Consider the following 22,850-nt stretch of genomic DNA (forward strand, 5'->3'; position numbering starts at 1 on the left):
TTGCATGTATATTCATAAGGGATATTGGCCTGTGGTTTTCTTTTCTTGTAGTATCCTTATCTGGCTTTGATACTAGGATAATGCAGGCTTTGTAAAATAAGTTTGAGAGTGTTCTCTCCTCTTTAATTTTTTGGAAGAGTTTGAGAAGGATTGGCATTAATTGCTCTTAAAATGTTTTGCAGAATTCGCCAGGGAAGCGACCTGGTCCTGAGCTGTTCTTTGTTGGGAGGTTTTTGATTACTGATTCAATCTCCTTACTAGTAATTGATCTGTTCAGATTTTCTATTTCTTTGTGATTCAGTTTTGGTAGGTTGAATATTTCTGGGAATTTATCTATTCCTTCTAGATTGTCCAATTTGTTGGCACGTGAATGTTCATAGTAGTCTGTTATGATCTTTTGTTTTTTTGTAGTATCAGTTGTCTCCTCTTTCATTTATAATTTTATTTGTCTTTCTCTTTTTTTCTTGGTAAATCTGGCTAAAAGTTTGTGAATTTCATTTATCTGTTTACAAAACAAACTCTTAATTTTGTTGATGTTTTCTATTGTTTTTCTGTTCTCTATTTCATTGTTTTCTGCACTGATCTTTATCTTCTTACTTCTGTTAACTTTGGGCTTAGTTTATTCTTTTTCTAGTTCCTTCAGGTGTAAAGTTGGGCTATTCATTTGAGATCTTTCTTTTTTTAATGTAAGCATTTATTGCTACAAACTTCCCTCTTAGCACTGCTTTTTTCTCCATCCCATCTGTTTCAGTATGTTACATTTTCAATATTGTTTGTTTCAAGATATTTTCTAATTTCTCTTTGATTTCATCTTTGACCCATTAATTTTTCAGGAGTGTGCTATTTAATTTCCATGCACTTGTGAATTTTCCAGTTTTCCTCCTGTTATTGATTTCTAATTTCATATCATTGTGGTCAGAAAGGATACTTGGTATGAGTTCAGTCTTTTAAATTCACTGAGACTTGTTTTGTGACCTAACATATGATCTGTCCTGGAGAATGTTCCATGTGCACTTGAGAAGAATGTGTATTCTGCTACTGTTGGGTGGACTGTTCTGTATCTGTCTGATAGGTCCTTTTGGTCTAAAGTGTAGTTTAAGTCCAATGTTTCCATGTTGATATTCTGTCTAGATGATCTATCCATTGTTGAAAGTAGGATACTGAAGTCTCCTACTATTACTGTATTGTTGTCTATTATTCCCTTCAGATCTGTTAGTATTTGCTTAATACATTTAGGTGCTGTGATGTTGAATATGTTTGTCTTGTACATATATATTTACAATTATATCCTCTTGAGAAATTGACCCCATTATCATTATATAGTGACCTTCTTTGTCTCCGGTTACAGTTTTTGACTTAAAGTCTATTTTGTCTGATATGAGTGTAGCTACTCCTGCTCTCTTTTGGTTTCTATGTGCATGACATGTCTTTTTCCACTTCTTTGCTTTCAGCCTGTGTGTGTCATTGAAGTTGAAGTATGTCTCTTGTAGACATCATATAGTTGGGTCTTGTTTTTTTATTCATTCAGCCACTATATGCCTTATGATTGGAGAATTTAAATTCTGTTTACATTTAAAGAAATTATTGATAGGTGAGGACTTCCTAATTTTAATTGTTTTCTGGTTCTTTTGTAGTTGCTTTGTTCCTTTTTTCCTCTCTTGCTCTCTTCCTTAGTAAACTGATGATTTTCCATAGTGGTGTACTTTGATTCTCTTCTTTTTATGTTGTGTGTATGTGCTATAGGTTTTTGTTCAGTGTTTATCCTGAGGCTTACATGAAACATCTTACAAATATAACAGTCTATTTTAAGCTGATAACAACTTTGATTATATACAAAAACTCTACCCTTTTACTTCTTCCCCCAAATTTTAAGTTTTTGATGTCAAAATTTACATCTTTGTATATTGTGTATTCATTAAAAAATTATTATAACTATAGCTATATTTAATACTTTTTTCCTTTAACCTTTATTGTAGAGTTAAGTGGTTAACACACCACCATATTACAGCATTAGAGCATTCTGAACCCGACTATGTACTTAACTTTACCAGTGTGTGTATGTTTTCATGTTTTCATGCTACTAATTAACATCCTTTTTTTTCAGCTTGAAGAACTCCTTTCAGCATTTCTTATAAGGCAAGTCTAGTGGTGATCAACTCCTTCAGCTTTTGTTTGTTGGGAAAATGTTTATCTCACCTTCATTTCTGAAGGACAACTTTGACAGGTAAAGTATTCTTGGTTGGCAGTTTTTTCATTTCAGCACTTTGAGCATATCATCCCACACTCTCTTGGCCTGCAAGGTTTCTGTTGAGAAATCTGCTGATAGCCATATGGGGATTCCCTTGTATGAGAGAATTTTTTTCCTCTTGCTGCTTTTAAAATTCTCTCTTCGTCTTTGATTCTAAACAGTTTTATTATATGTGTCTTGGAAAAGATTGTTTTGGATTGAAATTTTGGGGTGACCTATTAGCTTCGTGAATTCAGATGTCCAAATCTGTCCCCAGGTTTGAGACATTCTTAGACATTATTTCTTTAAATAAGTTTTCTGCCCTTTTCTCCTCTTTTGTCTTTCTTGGATTTCAGTGTTGCTTAGATTGTTTCTCTTAATGATGTCCCATAAGTCCCCATAGGCTTTCTTCATTCCCCTTCATTCTTTTTTCTTTTTGCCTCTCTGACTGGAGAATTTCAAATGATCTGTCTTTGAGCTCACTGTTTCTTTCCTTTGCTTGGTTGCTGCAATCTGCTTTTGAAGCTGTTATTGACTTCTTCAGTGCAGTCATTGTATTCTTCAGTTCCAAAATTTCGCTTTGGTTCTTTTTTATGTTTTCTCTTTGTTGAACTTCTCATTTTGTTCTTATATTGTTTTCCTGATTTCATTAAATGTTTATCTCTGTTCTCTTGTAGCTCTATGAGTGTCTTTGTAACAATTATTTTGAATTATTTATTACTTAATTCCTGGATCTCCATTTCTTTGGCATCATTTACTGGAAATTTACTATGTTCCTTTGGTGGATCATGTTTCCCTGATTCTTCTTGATCCCAGTAGCCTTACATAGGTGTGTACACACTTGAAGAAGCAGTCACCTATTCCAAACTTTATGGACTGACTTCAGTAAGGAAGGACCCTCACCTGTGTCAGGGAGCACACTGGAGTATGATGTGACCCCAGGTCTAGTGGGTCAGGGCACCAAATTTGGGTGTAGTTGGTGGCTCTGAGTTTTGAGGAGCATGGCATCTCAATGGCTCAGCCTGCTGGAGTCCATAACATGCACAACTATGTGGTCCTTGGTGAGTGCTGTGGGGGATCTGCAGGCCTGTTGATTCCTCCACAGTGCGTCCAGGTCCAGTGCCTAGGGACCAGGGCAAACAGTGGTGGTTACAGGAGCTAGTGGTATGTAAACACTCAGCTCTGGGGGCCAGCTGCAGGTTCCTGCAGAGTGACAGGGTTTGGTTGCAGACATACTTGTAGTGGTGGGGGCCAGGGCAAGCAGCAAGGGCTATGGCCAACTGTGGGTGTACTGGTAGTTGCGGGATCCCTGGCTATCGCTATGCATTCCTGTGGCTGTAAAGTCTTGCCTTGGGCGTATGCATGGCAGTGGAGGGTGGTGACAGAGTCAGGCTGGAGGTGTGCAAGTGCACAGCTGGAGGAGCTAACCCCAAGTGTGCACATAGCAGTGGAAGTTAGCCATGAGGTCTAGGCTGCCATCTTGTACTCGTGCAGCCACAGAAGCTAGTACAGGGTGCCAGTGCAGAGGCCAGACCCTGGTAGGGAGGGAGAGGGGTGTGGAGAGAGGGCCTCAGTCATCTGGCATCGTCGAATGCAAAAACCTGTGGAGCAAAAACCAGTGAAATATGCAAGTTGTCCGTTGTGGCTGTGCCAGTTTCCTCAGTTGCAAAAGTTGCTGGGGTCCTCTGAAGAGGAGGTCACTGGGAACTGTGGTCACTCCTGCTCTGTGGCTGATTCTGGTAGTCCCTGCCCTTCTTCCTTGTTTCTAGCTATATCTATATGTCTCAGCTTTGCTGGTCTCTGGGAGGGGTGAAACTGAATTGGATTATTCATACAGTGCCCTGAAAGCCTGGGGAAGCTGATTACTCACTCTGATCTCCCAGTCCTGGCTGGGGGAACTACTCTTAGCTGCGGAGTTCCCTCTTGTTGAGAAGCAGTGCCAGCCTGGGAGAATGAGGCAGGCAAAATGAAACTGTTCTTCCTCTCCTTTTTGTGTGGTTGTTCTCAGGTTTTTTGTTCTGCTGTGTTGCTGAAGTTTCTTATGTGGACTCCTGAGTTCTCCCAGAGCTGATTTTGTTCATAGATAGCTGTCTAATTGTCGACCTTCTTGGGGAGATGGAGATGGAGGCTGGGGTCTCCTACTCTGGCATCTTGATGATGGCAATGCTCACTCCTCAGCATTGACATTTCATAGTGAATATGATGGGGAAAGGTTTCATAAAATTAAATGCAAAATATTTTGAATTTAAAACCAAAGCTATTTGGAGAGGTCATGAGCCTCTATCTTATCTCCGCTTTAAAAGATCCTTTCCTTTTCTAGTTTTTGTATCTCTTGATATGTAATGTTTGGAAGTTTTGTTTTGGGGAGTTAGAATTTAGAGCAATTGTGGGCAAATGATGTTTCTTGTAACATCCCTCAAGGGATCAGATTTTCAATGAAATTCTGCTTTGATTTATTAGCGTCCTATATAAGTGATTTCTACAAACTAGAGGAAAACATTCCTGCAGAGTAGAGGTCTTGTCTTCAATTTCCTTTCCCTATGGCATCTAATGTATATTGTCGCCACAGTGGATACTTATAAATATTTGTTGGTTTCACATTTTGTCTTCAAGCCAACTGATGTTGGTGAGGTGTGTCATTCAGTTGCTAACTTTCAATATTCAAATTAGGTTATCAGACTATGAATTTAGTTAGCAAAGTTTTCAAACTGTTTGTGTGTTTTTTTTTAATTGAATATGACAAATTTTATTTAAGGCACAGCAGGACCTCCTTGATAGCAGTTATGTATTGCAGAAGTTCACAATGAAAGATTTATAAAATTTCTCAAGCGACTAAGAATATGAACCAGACAGAAAAATTACCCATTGAGTAATAGTAAATGTCAATATTTTTAAAAAACTACCTTATTTTTCAGTTGCAAGGGATGCATGCATTTTATTTGTAATATAGCTTCAAGACTTTAAATATGCTGCCCAGAATATCTTCCAGTTGCTATGGGGAGTTCTGTTATTCGTCAATGTAGGGTTTCCTACTTGGCAGCATTATGTATTTATGATGGCATCTGTGTTTGCTGGTTGTTGCATTTGCAGTGGAACTTGAATTTCGGCCAGTTGAAGAGGGAGGGAAAAAGAAAGCAAATTAAACTTGACTTCTTGGCAGTCAAGCAGTAGCTTCTTGTTACTTAGACACATATATTCCAAGAACACCAAATGTAACTGCGGTTGTGTGCCATAGTTACTCTACCTATAACTGACTGTGCTTGCATTATAATACTTGTAGAATAATACTTTTAGAATAACTTGTATAATAATATTAAAACTGAATATTGTATCTTATCAGTTGACATGGCAATTTTCAAGTGGAATTTTAATCTGGGAAAGTAGCCTATGTAGAATGATGCTTGTTTTTTTTTTTAATCAAAGAAAAATTATCATCATCAGTATCGGTATGTAAGCTTTCATTTACTTAAAACAAGTGAAAATCTAAATGAACTAATTAAAAAAATTCTTCCCTCAACTTTTATGAGAGAAATAGGATAGAAAATAAAAGTGAACCCATTAATATCTGAAATTTCTTTTTAAAAACAACTTCCAGTATATGTTTTAGAGTCAACACACATTTAGCTCAAGCCAATATTCTAAACCCATCTATATCTACCACATAAACCTGTGATATTTGATGTTCATAAAGATTGCTTTCACGTGTCCCAAGAAATACTTTTTAATATTAAGAATATAGAAGCACCTTCTTAATATAAAGAACCAAGAATTCACTCCTTAATGTTGACATATTAAATTATATTTATTGTAATCTTTATATTTGTAGATTATGTTCATTGTAATTTATGTATTTCATTTTATTTTTTGAACACTGGAAGTCTCTGAGACAAAGTTTAGTTGAATATCTACTAAGTTAACTTATAAGATTGTGTATACCCAAACTATGTTACACAATTATATTCTCTGGTCTTTAGAAGCTTATGAAATGAGTACACTGGTGGTGCCAGTGTATATAAAACAGAAGGCAATATGAAAACAAAATCTAAAACTTAAATTTTGCCCTCAAAGAGCTTACAATTTAGTTTGAAAGACAATGTATAAGAATGGAAATTCTATGAGTGTAAGCAGCAAATAACTGTCTAGTAGGACAATGTAAGAGTACTTCTTATTGCCTGGTGACTTAATACCTTAGTGCTGCACAGCTTCAGATGAAGATGTCACTGCAGGTTAGAAGGTTCTGTAAAGACTTCAGGGAGGGGGAAAGACTTGGTCTTGATACTGAAAGATGGACAGCTTTAGACAGAGTGTTGGCATTCTAAGTAGGGGCAATATTTTATGAATCAATCTTAGGAGAAAACCAGTTTCTAGAAGCACAGTGAGTAGACCCTTTTTGCTAGGATGAGAACTTAGAAAAGTGAGTATAGAGGAAGAATGGTGGGAAGTATCAGTGTATTAGAACTAATATTTCTCTAGCACTTTACAATTTATAAGGGATTTCTGTGTAATTCTCATTTAAACTTAAATACCCATGGTGAAGGTTTTTTTTATTCATATTTAAGAACTAAATATTATAGTTACAAGATATAAATGAAAGCTTTGATGATTTAAAGAGAAAAATATGGCAAAAATTAGGGTAAGGTGGAGATTAGGTGCAAGTAAAATGTGACAATTTAATCCATCATTGCAAGGAGACAGTTTAAAGGTAAAACAGTTGCAAAAGTGACATCAAAGATTTTTATAGTTTTTTTCTTACCTTAGAGAGACTTTTATTTAGTAACCATATCTTCAGTGGGGGTTAAAATTTATCTGAATTTCAGTAATGCCTTCCATTTATTTTAAAAAATATTTAATTTAAGGGGCTGGCCCCGTGGCCGAGCGGTTGAGTTCGCGCGCTCTGCTGCAGGCGGCCCAGTGTTTCGTTGGTTCGAATCCTGGGCGCGGACATGACACTGCTCATCAAACCACGCTGAGGCGGCGTCCCACATGCCACAGCTAGAGGGACCCACAACAAAGAATATACAACTATGTACTGGGGGGCTTTGGGGAGAAAAAGGAAAAAATAAAATCTTAAAAAAAAAAAATTTAATTTAAAATAATCATGATTATTCCATTTTTTTCCTGAAATTGTTTATATCTGCTCATCTGAAGTACTCTTCTGCAAATTGTACATATTTGTAAAGATATTCAATAAAAGTTGGCAATGGTTATTTTTGGGTGATGGAATATTGTTAGATGTTTTTTAGTTTCTTCCTGGTACTTTTCAGTGTACTTTCTAAACTAAATGTGCATCATTTTTTTTTTTTTTTGGAAACAATAAAGGCATTATTTGTAAAATTAAAAAATTCCATGCAATTACTGTTCTGAGGAATACACTTTGGGAACCACTGATGGAGATAATTATTTCTTAACCTTTTTGGTTGAATCATCTCTTTCACAGTAATACATGACTTTGCAAACTCAGGAATTTTAAAAATTATTTTTCAGTTTTCCTCTGGCATGTAACAAAATGATTTAGCAAAAAAATTTTCATGATTATTGTATTTTATTCTCAAGTGATGCTGTTTATTAGTATATCTCCACAAATATATCATAGATGTTAGTGGTTTTCATTCCCAGTTAAAGTAGAGCCAAATTGGATATCATTGCCACTATAGTTTATTTTATTAGCATTGCTTTTTTTTTTGAGGAAGATCAGCTGTGAGCTAACATCTGCCGCATATCCTCCTCTTTTTGCTGGGGAAGATTGGTTCTGAGATAACATCTGTGCCCATCTTCCTCTATTTTATATGTGGGATGCCTGCCACAGCATGGCTTGATAAGCAGTGCATAGGTCTGTGCCTGGGATCCGAACTGGGGAACCCGGGGCTGCTGAAGTGCAGTGCATTAACCTAACTGCTATGCCACTGAGCCAGCCCCTAGCATTGCTTTTTGAGGTACAAGAAATACTGATGCACTTTTGAAGAATTTTGATCAGATAGATTGAACTAATGGATCTGAAGAAGATCATTTGGAGGCAAATTTGTACATTTATCATATTTGTACTCATTAATATGTATTTCATCATTTTCTTGTGTTATCTTTCTTTAACTAATGACTGATTGTGTGTATAAATTAGGTAATAAGGGACCAAGAATAGATGATTTAAAACTTAATGATTAATACCTTCATGATCACCAGCAGTACTCTGCTGAGTTATAAACTGACAGTGACTCTATCTGGAAAAATCAGAGTAAATCCTCTGATTTCTGATAATCATTGTGCATTCTCCCTTTTTTTTCCTTCTTGGTGAGGAAGATTAGCCCTGAGCTAACATCTGCTATCAGTCGTTCTCTTTTTGCTGAGGAACATTAGTTCTGAGCTAACAGCTGTGCTCATCTTCCTCTATTTTATATGTGGGATGCTGCCACAGCATGGCCTGATGAGCAGTGCATAGGTCCAGGACCGGCACCCAAACCTGTGTTCACAGGGCCGCTGAAGCAGAGGTGCAAACTTACCCACTACACCACCAGGCTGGCTCCTGTAATTGTGCATTCTTATAGCATTTGCACTCCCAGGCTCTCCAAATGTTCCAAATTATTGTTTCTAAAATAATTTTTATTAACATTTTAAAAAGTAGATACAGAAACAGATACCATTGTTAACTATTTAGGAAATGGCCAAACAATAACTGATATAGACATAAACTTGCATGCAATTCTTAAGGAAAAGAGAGAATGCCACGAGAGGAGAGCATAAAGTTAGGGACTGAAGTTTAAGACATTAAAATTTGGGGACCGGAAGAAGAAAAAATACAGAAGGCTGGAGAACTAAGGAACTATAACAATTACAGAGCAGTAGCCATTGAATCAATGATCTTACATACTTTATTTAATTTTATACTCACAATAATCCTAAACTAATTTAAATGAACGGATTGCAACTCAGATAAATAGTTTGTCCACAGTCACCCAGTAAATGCTAGAGCAATAATGATTCAAAGCAAAATCTGTAATAAAGCTCATGCTTTTTCCTCCTTAGCATTCTATCTCTCTAAATCAGTGATGTCAGAACAGAATGAGAAGAGGGTGATATAATAAAAGTTAAAGGAAGAATTTCAACAAGAAAGTGCTCTGCATTAGATGTGGCGGGAAGAGCAAATAAAATGAGATCTCAGGAAAGATCATCAGAATTGGCAGAGGCCTTCAAGGGCCAGTTCAACCATCCAGAAGAGGCAAAACCATATTCTGTAGAGTTAAGGAGATATATTTTCTCTTTCACACACGACTTGTGCTTTATGCTGTTAGTCTTGTGTCTTGCTCATTTTTTCCTAGTATCCCTAAATCTTAACAGAGTTTTGCATACAGTAGGCACCAGGCTAAGATCTTGCAACCTTGTGACTGATGTTAATTGCAGTAAATTGGCTAATTAGCATTGTAGTTGATGTACTTGAAACAGACTTGAGCTAGTAGAGAAAGGGGTAGGCAGACAAGGTCAGGTGAGGAAAAAAATGAAACTATGGTAGAGATAAAAGGGATGAGAGAAAATGGGCAGATTTAAGAAATATTAAAACTTAAGTAGTAAGAGTTGATGAAATAGATGTAGTAGAAGGTAAGGGATAGCAAGAAGTCTAGGGAAGTTTTATTTTTCTCAGTCACTTGTGTGGCTACCTTGGTGATATAATATTTGGTAGAAAATAAACAAGAAATGGCACATGCATTTATTTCAAGTTTTTGAAATTGAGCTTGAAAAAGCTACTTTTAAAAATAAATTCAAAATGTATTTGTTCTATTGAAGACAATTTTTTTAGAGCAGTTTTAGATTTACAATAAAATTGAGAGGAAGGTACAGAGAGTTCCCATATACCCCCTACCCCTACACATGCACAGCCATCACTCATCAGAACGGGTGCATTTGTTACCAAGGAGAAATCTACACTGACACATCGTAATCACCCAAAGTCGATAGTTTACCTTAGGGTTCACTCTTGGTGTTGTACATTCTATGGATTTGGATAAAAGTATAATGACTTAAATCCATCTTTATAATATCATATAGAATATTTTCTCTGCCCTAAAGATCCTCTGTGTTCTGCCTAGTCGTCCCTCCACGCTCCTCCTTCACCCCCTGTGCCAGGTTCCTGACCCCTGACAACCACTGATATTTTGTCTCCATAGTTTTTCCTTTTCCGGAATATGTTTTTTTTTTTAAATTGGAGCTATATGGAAGTTTTGCATTAGTCAATTAGTTGTAGATGTAATACCATCCATCCTCCAACTAGAATCACAAATAAGATAAAATTTGGATACAATTTTAAAAATTACTTGTAAGATGAAATGTTTATTAATATAGTCATATAAAAAATAGATAGGGTAAATATTTTCTTCAAGTATGACTGAAAACGCAGTTGTTGTTAAGGTTCTGGCTATTGGATTTAGTTCTGGTTGGTGTTTAAAATAAAAAAGAGTACTTTTATTCCTTTCACTTAGAGAATTTAGAACAGGTACAGGTGTCTTTTAGCACTTTCCTTTTCTATCAGGTAACAATTTTTGATTTAGAGATTCTTTATTGTAACATAGTATCATTTCCTCTGTGTAGAATTTCATGTTAACCATAGAAAATAAATAAGCTCATTTAAGATATGTAGATGTTTTTCTATGTAAACAATTTTAACATTCAGTTTTTATGGCCTATGGAAATGCTCTTTCAAAAGGTATGTAAAACCTGTTGAAAAATCCATTTAGTAACATGAAAATATATGCTAAAAAGTGATCAGTGTCTTCTACTTTGGCATTGCCACTTACCCAGATTTGATAGAGAGGTAGTTCACAGAAATTCTATTTTTACGCTTTGAAATTTGACTTGACTTAGAATATTATCAAATAGAGGAGACTGAATGAAAGAAAACAAGGAACACCAATTTGTGGCACACATGTAAATGATGACATGTTACAAGATTAATAAACAGTTTTATTTAATTTTAGATTTTGATGTAACACTTAAAACATTGCTATGGCTCAAAGTAAGTTATTGAATCTGGGTAAGAAGGAAATGAATAAGATTATTAACATTGTAACAAAGCACTGAAATGAAATATCATTTGGAAAATAGCAAGCTGGTTATATGCCAGGGAGGGAAAAAATTAGAAACACAAATGTTCCATCAGAGCTTTGCTTTTGAAAATGAAAGAAGTAAATATATTACTATTTAAATGTTATCTTCAACTTATTAGACCTTCAGTTCTAAAGAACAAATGACAAAATAGGATCAGGATTTTTGTAGAATGGGAGTAGGAGCTAGTGTTCCCTTTCCATATTGAGTCTGGGTATTTCTTCTCTCAATACTTTAATCTAGGACTGTTTCTTTTGGCATTAAAAGTTCAGGTAGTAAAAGTTCAGATAGACCACTCTACAGCAACAAATGACATCAAAGGGAATCTGGAACAGATAAATGTCTTTTAGGACCTGAGTTATCATATTATATGTTCAAAAATTCTACTCTTCCACTTTTACATTGACCAAAAAAACCTCATATTTTCCTTTCAAAAGTAGCAGGGCAGAAATCTTTTATATGTTAGGACTGCAGAGTAAACAAAATAAAAAACACAAATCCTGGACAACCTTACTTCCCAGTATGGCAAAAATAAAATATGGTTTTTTTGAGCATAAATTATGTTGCTTGTACAAAACATTCTATACCACAAAACACTATATTTTTAATAATTTAAATTCCCAATGAACAAAGATATTAGTAGGAAAGGAATTCAACAGTACTAATATCAACAGTACTGAGGTCAGAGGTATAATCTGATCATACCTATGATGAAAAATGTCCTCCTTAGCTGACGAAGTATCTTAAGTGTCAATGATTATTTTTCTCTCCTCAATCTCTAAACCCATCTCTGAATTGCTGTGGTGTTTACTGAGTTTTTAGGATCATTCAGTTTCACTTTAATCAATTGAAGCCTTGTTACAAATCCAGTTTTTTCTTTGACGAGTCAGTAACTAGTTCTTGCATCTTTAAACGAGTCAGTAACTAGTTCTTGCGTCTTTAAACATAAGGGTCCTATTCTGCCATTTTCTTGCCTGGCAGTTTTGCACTCAGTTGGATTTAGTTAGAAGGATGTTTAACACTGTGGCTGATTTGGATTGCCTGAAATAAGGTAGCCAACTTGTGGAAGCCAATTCAGGCCACGTATATTTAAGACTTAAATGCTGAACCTGTATGGTATATATAGCTGTTTTGGAAGTTGCAAAACAGGAGTCACACAGCCTATGTGCAGTAGAGTGGATGTGGTCTAAAATGGCCTGAGCTTTCCAAATTTCCTGGCTTTTTTGCTCTTTTTGGATTACACCAAAACAATTTCCTTCAGCACTGAAGCATCTGGCTAGCTCTTACAGTTTCTTTTTTCTTATGATTAACTGAGGGAGAAAAATTGATTCAGGGGAAAAAAAGCTATGGCTCAACCCAAAGTTTATGTTAAGTGTAAAGCTCATTGGCACTAAAATGCCCAAGTCTGTGTTTGTGTGGATCTCTGGTGAGCAAAATAACAGGATCTAATTATGTTCAGAAAGTAGAAAAATTAGAATATACTAAATCTATCAATCCCTCTAATCTTTGAGTAGTGGCTGAGTTCTTCCTTCAATTGTATTTCTCTTCATTTAACACCATGAATTTAGATGTTTGTGTAATTCTAACTTTACTTTAAATGCATAATATAAGTAAGAATAAGTTTTCCTTTGTACAGGATCAAAAGTACATTCTCTTAGTTCTCAGGCAGTTATCTCATGTTTCTATTGATTGAGCTTAAAAGTTATTTCCTTATTCTACATTACTATTTTATTCATACGCAATATAAGAGTGGTTAGACATATTTATTAGCTAGCTGGATTAAGAACAAACCATTTTTGTGACATTAAATTTTAGGCTGGACATGCAAATTATTGATTTGCTTTTGATTTCTCAATTTGCCATGATTCTATCTGAATATAGGACCTTTACTTAGTGATGAAGTAATTCTTTGCTGTGAAACACTGTAGCTGGGAAAATCATCCAACCTAATTCTGCACAAAAAATAAAGCTTCTCCATACTAACATTGGTAGGTCTATTTTCACACTCATGGTGAATGTGTGAATTACTGATGCTTTTGGTAACATGGAGAACCACATCCTGTTTCTCTTCTCAAGTGGCAGGTGTCTCCTCACTTTCCCTTTTTCTGATTTTAATTCGCTTCCAACTGCTGATCTCTCCTAATCTTTAACCTTGCTTCATTATAGGAATCAACAGTGTAGTTTTTGCCTGAACTTAGTTCCTTACTGAAATAGCAGTCATCACAAACAGTCACCTTTGGACATACACATGTGTATTTACTGATAAAATCAGTTATTATGATTAAACCAATGAATTTTATTTCAAATAAGTACAGTTTTGATAGGTATAAGCTAACCCAAGTTATTGAAATTGCCTCTTATGTGCAATGCAGCTTTACTTATCCAAATATCAGCCTCTCTACAACATAGGGCATCTGAAAAAACACTGACACAGGAAGTAAATAAAAGCACTGTATACATCAGTGGTCCCTCACAGTCCTTTTGTTCTACACTAGCTATCGTGATCCTTGGTTTATTAAAAGGCACTTACTGTCTTTTTTTTTTTTTTCAGAAGCCGGAGACAATGTACCAGTACTTGTACTGCCATGTTAGCAGTGTCGAATTGGTTTAGCTACGTATATTGACTAAATCAGTTTAGCCTTTCACTGTAGCAAAGAAGCATAGTATGCTATACTAGAGAACTACAGAGTCTACATCAGAGATCTATAAGCAGTAGAATAGAGTTAAAACAGAAGGTATACTACAAGGTGGAAGCAAGAAAGTTGAGTTGACCACTAAAGGATAATGGAGATCTGGATGTGTATTTTTGGAGATTAATTACCCTAAAGTATCTTTTGAACAGATAAAAAGAATACTGGATAAAATAAAATAAAACTGGATGAAAATATGTTTAAAAAGCATTAATAAGTTGGCAAAAAAAGTAAAATTCAAAACAAAGTAAGCCAGGAACTGTAAAAGATAAGTGCCAAACCTAGTTTTTGTTCTGAGAGTTTCTGCTGAATCTTGAAATATTAGTTTTCCATTTCAACATCTTCTTGGGACATGGGGGATATGAGTTAAAACTCAGTATCCACCCATGATAGGAAACCTCATAGAACACCCTTCACAAAGCTGATATGTGTAGAAGCGACACAAAGAAAGAAATGCCAAGGAAATTTGCCAGTACTAATACTAATGCTAGGTAAATGAATAGTAAGTAAAAGCATCCTTGAGAATTTATAGATACAAGCTGGCCCTCAATGGGTCTGAAAAAGTCTCAAGTGGAGAGTTTAGCCTAGAATGTTTCCAGCTGCTAGTGGCCCCAGATGACTGGCAGAAACAAATGAGAATTATTTAGAGAATTCAACTTCAGTCTAGGTTCAACCACATTCCACTGATAGGATGTCAAGAAAAATGAATCCTCACAGTAAAAAGTCATAAAGCACCTAAGGAGACGAGATACCATAAGTAAAAATCAACCAAAACAATAGACCCCCTCGAAAACTATAAACATTAGAATTACCAGACAGAATGTACAACCATATTTAATTTGATTAAAGAAATAAAAACTTGAAAACATAAATAGGTAACAAGTGGATTTGAAAAATAACTAAATAGAAATTCTAGAAATTAATCATATAATTAAAATATTGAAAATATTAATCAGCAGATTAGACACAGCAGAAGAATGAATTGGTGAACTAATTTCTGAAGAAATTATCCAAAATATAGTCCAGAGAGAAATAGTTGTGGAGAAAAGAGGGAGAAAGTCTAATATACTTTTAGTCAGAGGTTTAGAAGGTGTTTATAGAGCCAAGCGGAAAAAGACAGTATTCAAAAAGCATTCCTCAGAATTATTAAAAGACACTAATCCTCAGATCAAGAAAGCCAAATAAACCCCGAGATTAAGAATTTCTCTTCAACAAAAACCACCGTAAAGAAAGTGAAAAAATAAGCCACTGGGAGGTGATACTTGAAATACATAGAATCAACTAGGGATAAATCTCTCTTCAGAATATATACATTTTATATATTAGTATCTCTCCAGAAATATATTATTTATAATTATATTATAATAAAAATTGTATATGTTTTATATATTTATATATAACATAATAATAATATGTTATTATTGTGAATCAATAGGAAAAACTACCCAGAGAGCAGCTCCGCCTAGTAACTTGGGTTATAACTTCTGAATTATCTTAAACATCCTCTGAATTGTTCTACACATCCTCCTCTGCACCTCTATATACAATTAATCTCCAAGTCCTTGTGATTCTATTTCTGAAGTGTCTTATAGATAGTCCCCTTTCCTTCTGATCCCACCGACACTAACTTGGTTCAAATCTTTACTATATTTCCTTTAAACTAGGGGACTAGATTTCCAACTGATTTCCTTCTCTCTCTTTTTCAATCATGCTAACAGAAACTTTTCTTAATAGATTTAGAACAAGCTTGTTCTTCTACTCAGAAATTCACCATGGTCTGTAAATCATGGCTGTTCATTTTCATTATTATCAAATTATACATACACATAGCTTAAAGAGTCAAATGGTTCTATAAAGTCATTGCTTCATCCTGTTAACTTATGTCCATTTGACTTTTGCCATTACATTGCCGTCTTTACTTACCAAGTTTGTGTTGTTTCTGTTTGATCTTTAAGTTTTAAGCATTATATATTGACTTGCCATTATGGAAGATGAGGATTTAGCTCTCTTCCTCCATCCCTGCCACATATAAACACCTTTCCCACATCCCCATCTTCCCGATACAGTTAACATTGTAATTTTGATCATATTGATATTTATAATTTTATATCATTTTGACTATGGAAATGCTATTACAGCTGGTCCAAATATTAAATTAAATTCTTCTTCTTCCTGGACAACTTTTTGTGTTCCCAATCTTGTTATTTTATTTTCTTGCAATTATTACTAATTCAAACCCAAACTCTTCCTAGTTGCCTAATTCTTATCTCAAGACATTTAGATACGTCATGCATGCTATCACTTCCATCATCCTGAAGGAGTCTTTCTTGAAATGTAAATTCCTAGCATAGTACCTTTCACACGGTCGGTTATCAATAAACATTTATTGATGAATTAACTGGAATGCTACCAACTGAGCTGCATAAATATATTTCTACAGTTTATTTGTCCTTAGAAGAACTAAAATTGTGTGGGTCATTTCATGTTTTGCATGATTTTTAAATGTGGATTTTTTTTGGTTTTGCTAATTAAGAAAATAATGTATTTTTCATTTCATTTTTCATTTTCATCAAACAGTGAATTCTCATTATTTCAAAATGATTTTTTTTTTGAGGAAGATTAGCCCCGAGCTAAGTGCTACCAATCCTCCTCTTTTTGCTGAGGAAGACTGGCCCTGAGCTAACGTTCATGCGCATCTTCCTCTACTTTATACGTGGGACTCCTACCATAGCATGGCTTTTGCCAAGCAGTGCCATGTCCACACCCGGGATCTGAACCGGTGGACCCCGGGCTGCCGAGCAGTGGATCGTGCGAGCTTAACCACTCTGCCACCAGGCCAGCTCCCCAAAATGATTTATTTTTAAACTGTTAATTGTACCAACTATCAAGGTAAAAAGGAATTCCACTAAAATGTAGAATTTCAACTGAGTGAAAACATCAGGAGAACTCTAGAAGATAATTCTGTCCATTGGCTGTGCTTATAACTGCCTTTGGATATGCTCATTGGGATGTACTGCTGACACCTTAAATTCAAGTGCCCCAAACAATTTCATTATTTTTCCTTATACCTGTGTTCCCTTTTTTGGTTAATTTATTTACTATCCTTTAGTCACCAAAGTATAAACTTTAAACTCCTTCCTCCTCTTCATAGTCGTTGAGTTCTGTGGTTCTGCTTCTGAAATGCTTCTTGAATGTCTCTTCTCCATTCTCTTTTCATTTTCTTGATTCAGAACTTTACTGAGCTATTGCATTATGCTCCTAACTGGTCTTCCAATCTCTCTAGCCTCCAAAAGTACCTTAGGAATCTTTGATTATTTTGCCTTTCTTGTGGAATTAGGTCTAATTTTCTTGATTTTTATCGTTGGTAGGTAAGGGTAGGACCTTAGGGTCACACAGACCTGGATGCAACTTCCACCCTTACCACTTTCTGTGTAATTTGCTCAGGCAGGTTTTCTAACTTACCAAGAATAGTTTCCATATCAATAAATTGGTTGATAAGAACAATAATAGTTTCCAACTCCTAGAATTTTTGTGGTGATTAAATTACCCATAGTCTATTTAAGGTGCTCACGTGTGGTAGGCATTCAATATGTTAGTTTTCATTTTTATTTCTCAGTATTTCAGCCACCATCCTGATTGGTTACTATGCTATAAGTTTTAAGATCTGCTTATGTTTTCTCTGATGAACTCCTACTTGTTCTTCAAAGCCCTATTTAAATGCCACCTCTTCTATGAAGATTTCCTTGGCAGAACTGAATTAATCACTCTCTCTTCTGAGAGTCACATTACATATTCATACTAATAATTGGGTTCATAACAGTGTATCATAGCTATATATTGTTTTTATTGAATTGGTAGTAGTTTACATCATTGTGAAGTTTCATTTGTACATTATTTCTTTTCTGTCACCACATAAGTGCTCCCCTTCACCTCCTGTATCCACCCCCGACTTCCCCTGGTACCACTGAACTGTTTTCTTTGTCCATGTGTTTGTTTATATTCCACATATGAGTGAAATCATATGGCATTTTTCTCTCTCCGTCTGGCTCATTTCACTTAGCCTAATACCCTTCAGGTCCATCCATGTTGTTGCAAATGGGATGATTTTGTCTTTTTTTAATGGCTGAGTAGTATTCCATTGTATATATATACCATAGCTATATTTTTTAAAGAACCTTTTCCTTGTACATTTGAAAATCTTCAAAGATAGAGACCATATTTAATTCATTCTTATATCCACAGTGCCTAGCGTGGTGTTGAATGCAAAAAAATGCAAACATTTCTACTTGCATCCTGGTTTTAAGCTCTACCTCTAACTAGTTACCTCAAAAGATAGACACCTGAAGGTCTTTTTCAAAGGTAATTTTAAAAATAGTAAGTTGAGGGGCCGGCCCAGTGGCACAGCAATTAAGTCCACACGTTCTGCTTCTTGGCAGCCGGGGATTTGCAGGTTTGGATCCCGGGTGTGGACATGGCACTGCTTGGCAAAAGCCATCCTGTGGTAGGTGTCCCACATATAAAGTGGAGGAAGATGGGCATGGATGTTAGCTTGGGACCAGTCTTCCTCAGCAAAAAGAGGAAGATTGGCAGTAGTTAGCTCAGGGCAAATCTTCCTCAAAAAAAAAAAAGTAAATTGAAAACACATTACTAATTTAGCAGTGCTACGGAAAGTTTGGAAGATAAAGTAAAAGGCCACCTATAATCATGCTGCTGTCACATGATTTCTATTATCCTTTTGGTGTTTTCCCTTCTAACTGTTTTTCAATAAACATATATTTGCATGGTTGTAATTCTAGCAGACATTTAACTTTTTTTCTGCTTGTTTTTTTTAAGCATTATGTTGTAGGTACTTCATGTGCTATTACAGAAGATTTATTACCATTAAAAAACTACTTCTTCAAGTGAGTATTTAATTATTTATTATTGTATATTTCTATCTACCCTTTCTTTCCCTTCTTGCTATTATAAATAATGCTGTAGTAGACAATTGCATGACTATAGCCATTTATGTATGTTGGATTAATTCCTTGACATTCATTCCCCAAAGTGCAATTAATGCTTTAGTGATAATTCACTTCAGTCATATATTATGCTAGGATTATAACTGCAGTATTTAAACAGGTCAGTAGTGGAATTAGAAAATGCTAGGGTGGAAGATTAAGGATGGAAGAGGAGGTAACTATCTTTTCAATAAAACTGTTTACTCCTTTAGGAGAGGTACCGAGCCTTATAGTTCTTTGCTAATTCCTCTTGTGAGGAAACAATGTTCATTAGCTAAATATTTATTGAGCACTTATTTATTGAGCACTCTAAGTGCTGGCCACATACAAATCCATAATGCCTGCCATCAAAAAGCTTGCAGTTGACTGGGAGAGCAGACATGTAAATAGGCAATTAGAATACACAGAAATAAGGACTTCAAATGGGTATAAGTACATCCAAGTATTAGGGAATACACAGAAAGAGCAACTTAACCCATATTGGAGGGTTCAGAGAATTCATTTAAAAAATTGTGTGCCAGTTACTAGAGTTGCAGTTCTGGAGCTCAGAGAGCTCCTGGTCTGGTGGAGGAGACTGACATATATTCAAAAAATGCTTTAGTAGATTTAAAATTACAAGTGAATATCTAGACCAAGGTAAAGATTTCAAATGAAATATCTGGAAATCTGTTTTATCACTCAAAGAGGATACAGATGGTATGAAACAGTGAGGGAGCATTAATAAGGTGGACTCAGGAATAGCAGCTAGTGAGTTGTGTAGAGAATGAGTAAGAACGGGAGAAGAGGCAAGTCACACCCACTTCTCTACACCCTATCTGCAGCCAAGCCTACCTGGGGGAGGTGGAAGAAATTCTTACCTTTGAATGAAGACAAGTGTTGGCGAATATATTGGGCTGGCTCTTTTAATTTCTAAATCAAGACTGTGTTTTTGCAAACTAAGTAAGCATATGACATTCTATTTCCAAATTGACATCAGAAGAAATAAAAATGAAGGGACTACCCAAGTTTTCATTCAGATAAGGGCACTATTACCCCCTACTGTGCCAAAAGATGGTGGGAGATTCTTTTTGATGTTGTACCGTGGGTCTTTCAGATTCATCTTACCATCTTACTGGCAATACACACAGTCTTAATTTCCTAGATGGTCAAAGTCTTGATATAAGTCATAATATGGTGTCGATATTTAAGGAAGTGTGGCAGAGACATCTAATTACCTCAAATCTATTTCTACTTTCTTTTGGTCAGAGAACCCCAGGACTTTTAGGAGGTCACAAAGCTGCTCAGCTAGAAACTATGTTTTCCGGCCTTCCTCACAACTAGGTGTATCCATGTGACTAAATTTGGGCCAGTGGTTATATGAGAACTAATTTATGCAACTTTGGGTCACTTCCTTAAGAAAGGAAATTGATGGCCTTCATATCCTCCTTCCCTTTTGCCACTAGCTGTGACTTGATGAGAATTGGAGCAGCTGCCTTGGACACAGAGCTATGGGAGCTGCATGTTGTGAATGACAGAGCTGCTCTGCCAACCCACCTCTGGACTGTTATATGAGGGAGATATAAAATTATATAATTTTATATACAAGAAAGAGACAGTCATATTATTTTGTATATACTATATGTATAATATAATAACGTTATTTTATTTACTGAGGGGAGTATTTATTATGGTAAATTAGCCTACTCCCTGCTTAATTCAGGAAGAATAGTGGTGAGAGGCTAGGATATTTCAGGCAAATGGACAGAAGCATAAAAGAGTAGGTATGTTCAGGTAAATACAAGTATTTTGGTATAGATAGACTTCAAGATATCTGAGAGAAAGTGGTGATAGCTGAAGTTGGAAAAATAGGAAGTAGCCAAATCATAAAGAGGCTTGTATATCCTGCTACCAAATTTACATTGTCTCCTATCAGCCATAAGGAACCATTGAAAGTTGTTGAGCAGGGGCAGGGTTTAAAGAAAGATCACACTGGCAATAGTAGAGAAGATGAATGACCTTTGTCCTGTCATAGTTTTAGATTGTCTGTGTCTTTAATCCTCTTCTCTAAAGTTAGATAATCAAGGGTAATATAATCTGGCTTCTCTTCAATTAGTTGAGCTCATATAATACTAAACTCCAGGATTCAGTATGAAATCAAAGGAGCAGGAATGACTTTTTCAGAATCATCTTCCTCACCCTGAGTTATTATGAGTGGGTAGAAAACTTGCATTGCTTGGTGGAGCTACATGTCTTTCCAGCAATGCTAGCATTCAGAAAATTCTGGGCAATTCCTCCTTTCAGATCCAAGCTGAACTCATATCCAAGCTAAGTTTTTTAGAGAATTACTTTTCCAGTTGTATTGCTGGCAAATCCTTCCTTCCTCTGTAGTCATTTTCTCATATTGTGTAGCCTTTTTGTCATGTGCTTGCTGAATCACAGCAACATTTAGTTCCATAACTTGGGGTCTTGAATCTTGTGGTGTGTACAGTAAGAAGAACATGTCCCTGGTTTTGTTACCTGTTGTTCTTTCAGCATGTTATATGTCGGATGGTAACAATAAAGTGCCTAGTTGTTTGTGGTCTTCCTACAGGAACTATACTGAGTGTTTTAACTTTCATTAGCCAACAAAATGATAGAATTCATACACACAAATAGAAAACACTCTTCTAGCTTGGAAGTTTTTTCTTTACATCTTAGTGTTAGCAATTAAAGGTAAGCAGGTTTTCACTAACCTTTCTTCCTATTCACTTTTGTTTTGTTACTCTTAGAAGATAAAATAGGAAAAACTTTCTAGTGAGCTAAGTCCATTAACCCCAAAGGACTATTCTGCACTACACCAGAGGGAAGGACAGCTGAGATGAATGGTATTTTGGCCTGCCCTAATCATATTCATTTGGCGGTATTTACAATCCTACTACTCACCCCTTCTTTGAATGATGTATCAAAAGCTTGAGGTATCTAAATATTTGCCTATAAAGATTCTCTCAACATGCCCTCTTTGCCTCTTATGGATTTTCAGAAGACGTATTCAATTCATAAAGTGAAGATATGGTAAATTCCACTTTATTTTGAATAGAAACACTCATCAAAGCTTAAACAGATTTCTCTTTGGCCCTTCTCTTTTATTTGAGACCGGTAGAGACAAAGCAAGTATAACTGTTAAGAGGGATTTTTTTTCCTAAACATCAATATCTAAAGCAAGATCAGTACTGCATCACCTGACTATCTTATCCTTAGGTTTAAAATGCTGTCCAGTGGAAACTGATTTTTATAATGATGATCCTGAAATATTTAAAAAATACTTCTCAAATCATTAAGGAAATAGTGATCCATCAGCAAGTATTTATTGATTATCTACTGTGTCCCAACAACCAAGCATGCTTAGTATTGTTAGTTCTATTTTAGAGACGAGGATACTCAGACACAGTGTTTTTCAAGAACCTACTCAAGGTCACACAGCTAGAAAGTGGTGAAAGAAGGAGTAGCACCAAAACTCACAGTAGTTTAACTTTCCTCAAGGAATTGACAGTCTGCATGGGAAGATAAGACTAACATATGAAAAAATAGAGAATAATTAAACTTAGAACCGTATGGCTGGGGCTATGAGTATAATAATCAGAAGACAGAGAGTTTAACAGGGGTTATAACAATTAACCTTCAAGCAGAATGTTAGACTTGAATTAGGTCTTGAGGATGAACTAGAACTTGCATAGGTAGAGTGGAGGAAAATGCAATTTAGTCATGGAGAAATAGTCAGAACAAACTAATGCGAGGGGAAAAAGACAGAATGTAAATTCAGAGTATTTTCACTGTTGCGTATATTTAACTTTTATCTACTTCTTTAAGTTCAGTAACCCATCAGCATAT

General features: G+C 35.6%; 1 long non-coding RNA gene across 1 annotated transcript in view; it reads left to right on the top strand.

Annotated features, from left to right (window-relative positions):
• Positions 1-2,099: 2,099 nt before the first annotated feature.
• Positions 2,100-22,850, top strand: part of LOC102149631 (uncharacterized) — a 75,375-nt gene continuing 54,624 nt past the window's right edge. The window contains exons 1-2 of the long non-coding RNA XR_001377473.3: positions 2,100-2,224; positions 18,838-18,905. This is a non-coding gene — a long non-coding RNA (uncharacterized lncRNA). The remainder of the gene's footprint in view (positions 2,225-18,837; positions 18,906-22,850) is intronic.

Source organism: Equus caballus, chromosome 9 (assembly GCF_041296265.1).
Source record: "Equus caballus isolate H_3958 breed thoroughbred chromosome 9, TB-T2T, whole genome shotgun sequence".
Lineage (NCBI taxonomy): Eukaryota > Metazoa > Chordata > Mammalia > Perissodactyla > Equidae > Equus > Equus caballus.